We start from the raw sequence: 6,133 nt of genomic DNA, 5'->3' as shown, positions 1-6,133 counted from the left end.
CTCAAAAATAAATAAACATTTAAAAAATAAAAAAAAACAAAAAACAGGGCGCTTGGATGGCTCAGTCAGTTTAGCGTCTAACTTTGGCTCAGGTCATGATCTCGAAGTTCATGAGTTCCAGCCCAGTGTCAGGCTCTCTGCTATCAGCACAGAGCCCGGCTTCAGATCCTCTGTCCCCCTCTCTCACTGCCCCTCCCCCGCTTGCACACTTTCTCTCTCAAAAATTAAAAAAAAAAAACAACATTAAAACACACACACACACACACACACACACACACACACACAACAAAAAAGCAAAGATACCTCAAGACCCCCACATGTCTGAAAGTTAAACAACACTCTTAAAAATAACCTATGTGTCAAAGAGGAATTATTAAGGGAAACTGGCAAACATTATGCACTAAACAAAAATAAAAATATAACATGTTAAATTTCTGTGTTGTAATTAAAACAGTGTTTGAAAGGAAATTTATATCACTAAATGCTTATATTGAAAAAGAAAAAAAGGAGAAATTAAGACATTCTCAGATAAACAAAAACTGAAAGAATTCATTACCACTAGAACTGCCTACAAGAAATTTCATGGGAGATTTGCAGGGTGAAATGAAAGATACTAACTATATGTTAACTTGAGCCATATGAAAAAATAAAGATCTCAAAAAATATAAATTATAGGTGATTATAAAAGCTATTATTATTATAACAACAGTTTGTAACTCTACTTTTTACTTTCTACATGAAAGAGATGATTTCAAGAAGCCAATACATTTAAAAAATTTTTTAATTATTTATTGTTTTGAGAGAGACCGACAGAGTACAAGCAGGAGAGGGACAGAGAAAGAGGTAGAAGAGAGAATCCCAAGCAGACTTCGTGCTGTCAGTGCAGAGCCTAACATGGGGCTCAAACTCATGAACCGTGTGAGATCAGACCTGAGCTGAAATCAAGAGCAGACCCTTAACTTACTGAGCCACCCAGGAGCCCCAAGAAACCAAAATATTTTTTAAAATTGCAATGGACAGATATTCTAAGCAGAAAACCAACAAGGAAACAATGGCTTTGAATGACATACTGGACCAGATGGACTTAACAGATATATTCAGAACATTTCACCCTAAAACAGCACAATATACATTCTTTTTTCTTCTAATGTTTATTTTCTTTTTGGGGGAGCGAGAGACAGAGTGCAAGCTGCAAGCTGGGGAGGGGCAGAGAGAGGGAGACAAAGAATCTGAAGCAGGCTCCAGACTCTGAGCTGTCAGCACAGAGCTTGATGCGGGGCTTGAACCCATGAGTCCTGAGATCATGACCTGAACTGAAGTCGGACACTCAGCCAACTGAGCCACCCAGGTGCCCTACTGTGTGCACATATTCTCCAGAACAGATCACATACTTGGTCACAAATCAGCCCTCAACAGGTACAAAAAGATAAAGATCATACCATGCACATTTTCAGATTATAACACTATGAAACTTGAAGTCAAACGAGAAAAAAGTTGGAAAGTCATGTCATGACAAAGCCATGTCAAATACATGGGGGTTAAAAAACACCCCACTAAAGAATGAATGGGTTAACCAGGAGATAAAGAAGAAATAAAAAAATACATGGAAGCCAATGACATAACAGTCCAAACTCTTTGGGATGCAGCAAAGGCAGTCCTAAGAGGAAAGTATATTGCAATTCAGGCCTATCTCAAGAAGCAAGAAAGGTCCCAAATAAACAGCCTAACCTTACACTTAAAGGAGCTAGAAAAGGAACAGCAAATAAAGCCTAAAACCAGCAGAAAAAGGAAAATAATAAAGATGAGCGGAGAAATAAACAATATAGAAACAAACAAAAAACCAGTAGGACAGATCAACAAAACTAAGAGCTGGTTCATTTTTAAAAATGTAAATTAATCTATGGGTGCCTGGGTGGCTCAGTTGGTTAAGCATCCGACTCTTGATTTTGGCTTAGGACATGATCTGAAGGTTTGTGGGATCAAACCCCACATCAGGCTCTGTGCTGAGAGCACAGGGCCTGCTTGGGATTTTCTCTCTCCTCTCTCTCTGTACCTCCCCTACTCTATCTCTCTCAAAATAAATAAATATTTTTTAAAATATTAGTCTAAAATCTCGTATTATTGCAATTTATGTTTGTAACTCCACATTTGGTTTTCTATATAAATTAAGATACTAGTGCATTGAGATGAATTATTAGTTTGTGTTTTGGGGCACACAATATATAAAGATGTATTCTGTGACATCATCAACCAAAAAGTGGTGATGGAGCTATAAACAGGCAGTTTTTGTATGTTATTGAAGTTAAGCTGGTAGGAATTCAAATTAGAATGTTATAACTTCAGGATGTAATATGTAAATACCATGGTATCCATAAAGAAAATAGCTATAAAATATACAGAAAATGAAATGAGAAAGGAATTTTAACATTTCACTACAAAAAATAAGAATAATAATTAAACACCAAAGAAGACAGGAAGAAGGAAATAAGCATGAGGGCAAGGGGAGCTCTAAGGTACATAGAAAACAAATAGCAAAATGATAGCATTAAATCTCCCCTTATCAGTAATTACTTTAAATGTAAATGGGTTAAATTATCTAATCAAAAGGCATATTTTCAGAATGCATAAAAACACATCCAAGTATATTATGTCTACAAGAAACTCATTTTAGATCCAAAGACACAAATAGATTGAAAGAATGGAAAAAGATATGCCATAAAATATAGCAGCCAAAAGAGAGCAGGGGTGGCTATACTAATATCAGAAAAAACAGACTTTAAATGGAAAAATTTTACAAGAGACAAAGGAAGACATTATATATTAATAAAAGGTTCAATACAGCAAGAATATGTAACAATTATAAGTATTTGCACACCTAATTACAGACCATAAACATAGATAGAACTAAAAGAAGAAATAGTTCTACAATAACAACTGGAGACTTCCATACCCCACTCTCAATAATGGACAGAGCATGTGGAACATTTTCCAGTGTAGATCATATGTTAGGCCACAAATTAAGTTTCAACAGATTTTAAGAGACAGTTATATAAAGTGTCTTTTCTGACCACAAAGGGATGAAGTTAGACATCAATAACAAAAGTAAAACTGGAAAATACACAAAATTGTGGAAATTAAAAAACATACTCTTAAACAATGATTGGATCAAAGAAGAAATCACAAGGAAAACTATAAAATACTTAGAGGTGAATAAAAATGAAAGCACAACATACCAAAAGTTATGGCATATAATGAAAGCAGTATGAAGGAGGATATTTATAGTTGTAAATGCCCACATTAACAAACAAGAAAGATCTCAAATCAACAACCTAACTTTACAACTTAAAGAACTACAAAAGAAGAACAAATTAAACCCAAAGCTTGCAGAAAGAAGGAAATACTAAAGATCAGACCAGAGATAAATGAAATAGAGAATAGAAAAGTAGAGAAAATCAATGAAACTGAAGGTTGGTTCTTTGAAAAGATCAACAAAATTGACAAACCTTTAGCTAGATGGATTAAGGAAAACAAGCGAGAAGATTCAAATTACTAAAATCAGAAATTAAAGTGGGGACACAACTTATTCTATGGAAATCCTATTTATGGAAATAAAAAGGATTATGAGAGTATCATGAACAATTACATACCAACAAACTATATAACCTAGGTGAAATGGACAAATTCCTGGAAACACAAAACCACCAAAACATATTCACAAAGAAACAGAAAATCTGACTAGATGTAACTAGTAAGAAGACTGAATCACTAATAAAAAATCTTTCAAGGAGCGCCTGGGTGGCTCAGTTGGTTGAGCATGTTGAGCATCCGACTCTTGATTTCAGCTCAGGTCATGATCCCAGAGTTGTGGGATCAAGACCCAAATAGGGATTCATGTTGAGTGTGGAGCTTTTCTCTCTCTCTCTCTCTCTCTCTGTCTCTCTCTCTCTCTCTCTCTCTCTCTTTCTGCCCCTCTCCCCCGTTCACACATACTCTCCCCCTGTCTCTCTAAAAAAAACAAAACAAAAAAAAGTCTTTCAAAAAAAAATCTTACAACAACAAGCCCTGGACCTGATGGTTTCACTGATGAAATATATCAAACATTTATTTTTTAATTTTTCAATTTAATTTATTTTTTTAGAGAGAGAGTGAGAGCATGAGGAGAGAGAGAGAGAGAGAGAGAGAACCTTAAGCAGGTCCCACACCCAGTGTGGAGCCCAACACTCGATTTCATGACTCTGAGATCATGACCTGAGCCAAAATCAAGAGTGCAATGTTTAACTGACTGAGTCACCCAGGCACCCCAATAAACCAAACATTTAAAGAAAAACTAGTATTTATCCTTCTCAAAGTTTTCCCAAAAACTGAAGAGAAGGAAATAATTTCTAACTCATTTTATGAGGTCAACATTATCATGATACCAAACCCAAACAAAAATATTACAAGAAAAGAAAACTACAGACCAATATCCCTGATTAATATAGACACAAAAGCCTTCAATAAAATATAAGCAAACTGAACTCAGCAGCATATTGAAAGGATAATACACCATGACAAGGAGAGATTTATTCCTGGAACACAATGATGATTCAACACTAACAGAATGAAAGCTAAAAATCATGATCATCTCAATAGATGCATAAAAAGAATTTAACAAAATTCAACATTATTTCATAAAATATTCAACAAACTAGTAACAGAAGGAAACTACCTCAACATAATAAAAGTCATATATGAAAAACCTGCAGTAAACATTACTGGTGAAAGACTGAAGGCTTTCCTACTAAGATCAGGAATATGGCAAGGATGCTCACTTTCACCATTCTATTCTATTCATTCTTTTTACCATTCTACTCACCACAGTACTGGAAGTTCTGACCAGAGCACTTAGGCAAGAAGAAGTAAAAGGCATCCAGGGGAAAGGGTTCAGGGTTTGAAACATGGCAGACGATGTGGACCATCAACAAACTACCAGCACTTGTAGAAGAGCCCTGGATCTCATCAGGCTTGGCCTTGATGAGTGAATTTATATGAAAATGAGAAACAACAGAGAGTTTCAAGGAAGACTACATGTTTATGATCAGGATGTAAATACAATGTTGAGAGATGTGGAAGAAACTGTGATTACCATAGAAATTGATGAGGAAACATACAAAGATATGTGTGTGTGTATGTATATACACAAAATGGAATATTCTGATGTTCTTTGTCCCAGGAGATGTTGTACTAGTTGCCCTCCATTAAGAATTGGCTGAAACAGGGGTGCCTGGGTGGCTCAATAGGTTAAGCGGCTGACTTCGGCTCAGGTGATGATCTCACAGTTTGTGGGTTCAAGCCCTGCATCGGGGTTTGGTCTGACAGCTCAGAGCCTGGAGCCTGCTTCAGATTGTGTCTCCCTCTCTCTGCCCCTCCCCACTCTCACTCTGTCTCTCAAAAATAAATAATAAACATAAAGTTTTTTTTAAAAGAATTGGCTGAAACAAAGAATTTATCACGTATGGAATATGGAAGACTTTGTACGATTGCCTCTTTAAATGTAGAAGACATTCAAAAGAGAAACCTGTGTAAATTTTGATATTAAGAAATGACCAAGGATCCTTCCACTCCTGAAATGAGTTGATTTGCAGATAACTCAAAAATTCTTACACTAAAGTGCATTCAATTTTTTTCCAACCCTTTCAATAAATGTGATCACCCAAAAATAAATAAATAAATAATTTAAAAAGCCATCCAAATTGTAAGGGAAGTAGTAACGTTATCTCTGTTCATAGATGGTATGATATTTTATGTTCAAAATCTAATGATTTTATTAAAAAAAGTTTAATAAATGAACTCAGCAAAGTAGCAGGATACAAAGTCAACACTCAAAAATCAGTTGCATTTCTGTATACAGACAGCTAATAATCTGAAAAGGAAATTATGAAAACAATTCTATTTACTATAGCATCAAAAAGAATAAAATATTTAGAAATTAACACAATAGGAAGTGAAACACTTATCCAATGAAAACTATAAAATATTGCTGAATGAAATTAAAGAAGACATAAATAAAGAGAAACATCTCATATTCATGAACTGGAAGACAATGTTTTTAAGATGTTAATACTATCCAAAGTAATCTACAGATTTAATGCAG

At 35.0% G+C, this 6,133-nt stretch overlaps 1 pseudogene; it reads left to right on the top strand.

The window, feature by feature from the left end:
* The first annotated feature begins 4,937 nt into the window (after positions 1-4,937).
* On the top strand, positions 4,938-5,252 carry LOC124511530 (U6 snRNA-associated Sm-like protein LSm3; annotated as a pseudogene).
* Positions 5,253-6,133: the final 881 nt, after the last annotated feature.

Source organism: Lynx rufus, unplaced genomic scaffold (genome assembly GCF_022079265.1).
Source record: "Lynx rufus isolate CCGP_SWC_20201006 ecotype Redwood Valley unplaced genomic scaffold, mLynRuf1.p SCAF_16, whole genome shotgun sequence".
Lineage (NCBI taxonomy): Eukaryota > Metazoa > Chordata > Mammalia > Carnivora > Felidae > Lynx > Lynx rufus.
The sequence above is the reverse complement of the archived record's forward strand: the minus strand, read 5'-3'. Positions and strand labels throughout refer to the sequence as shown.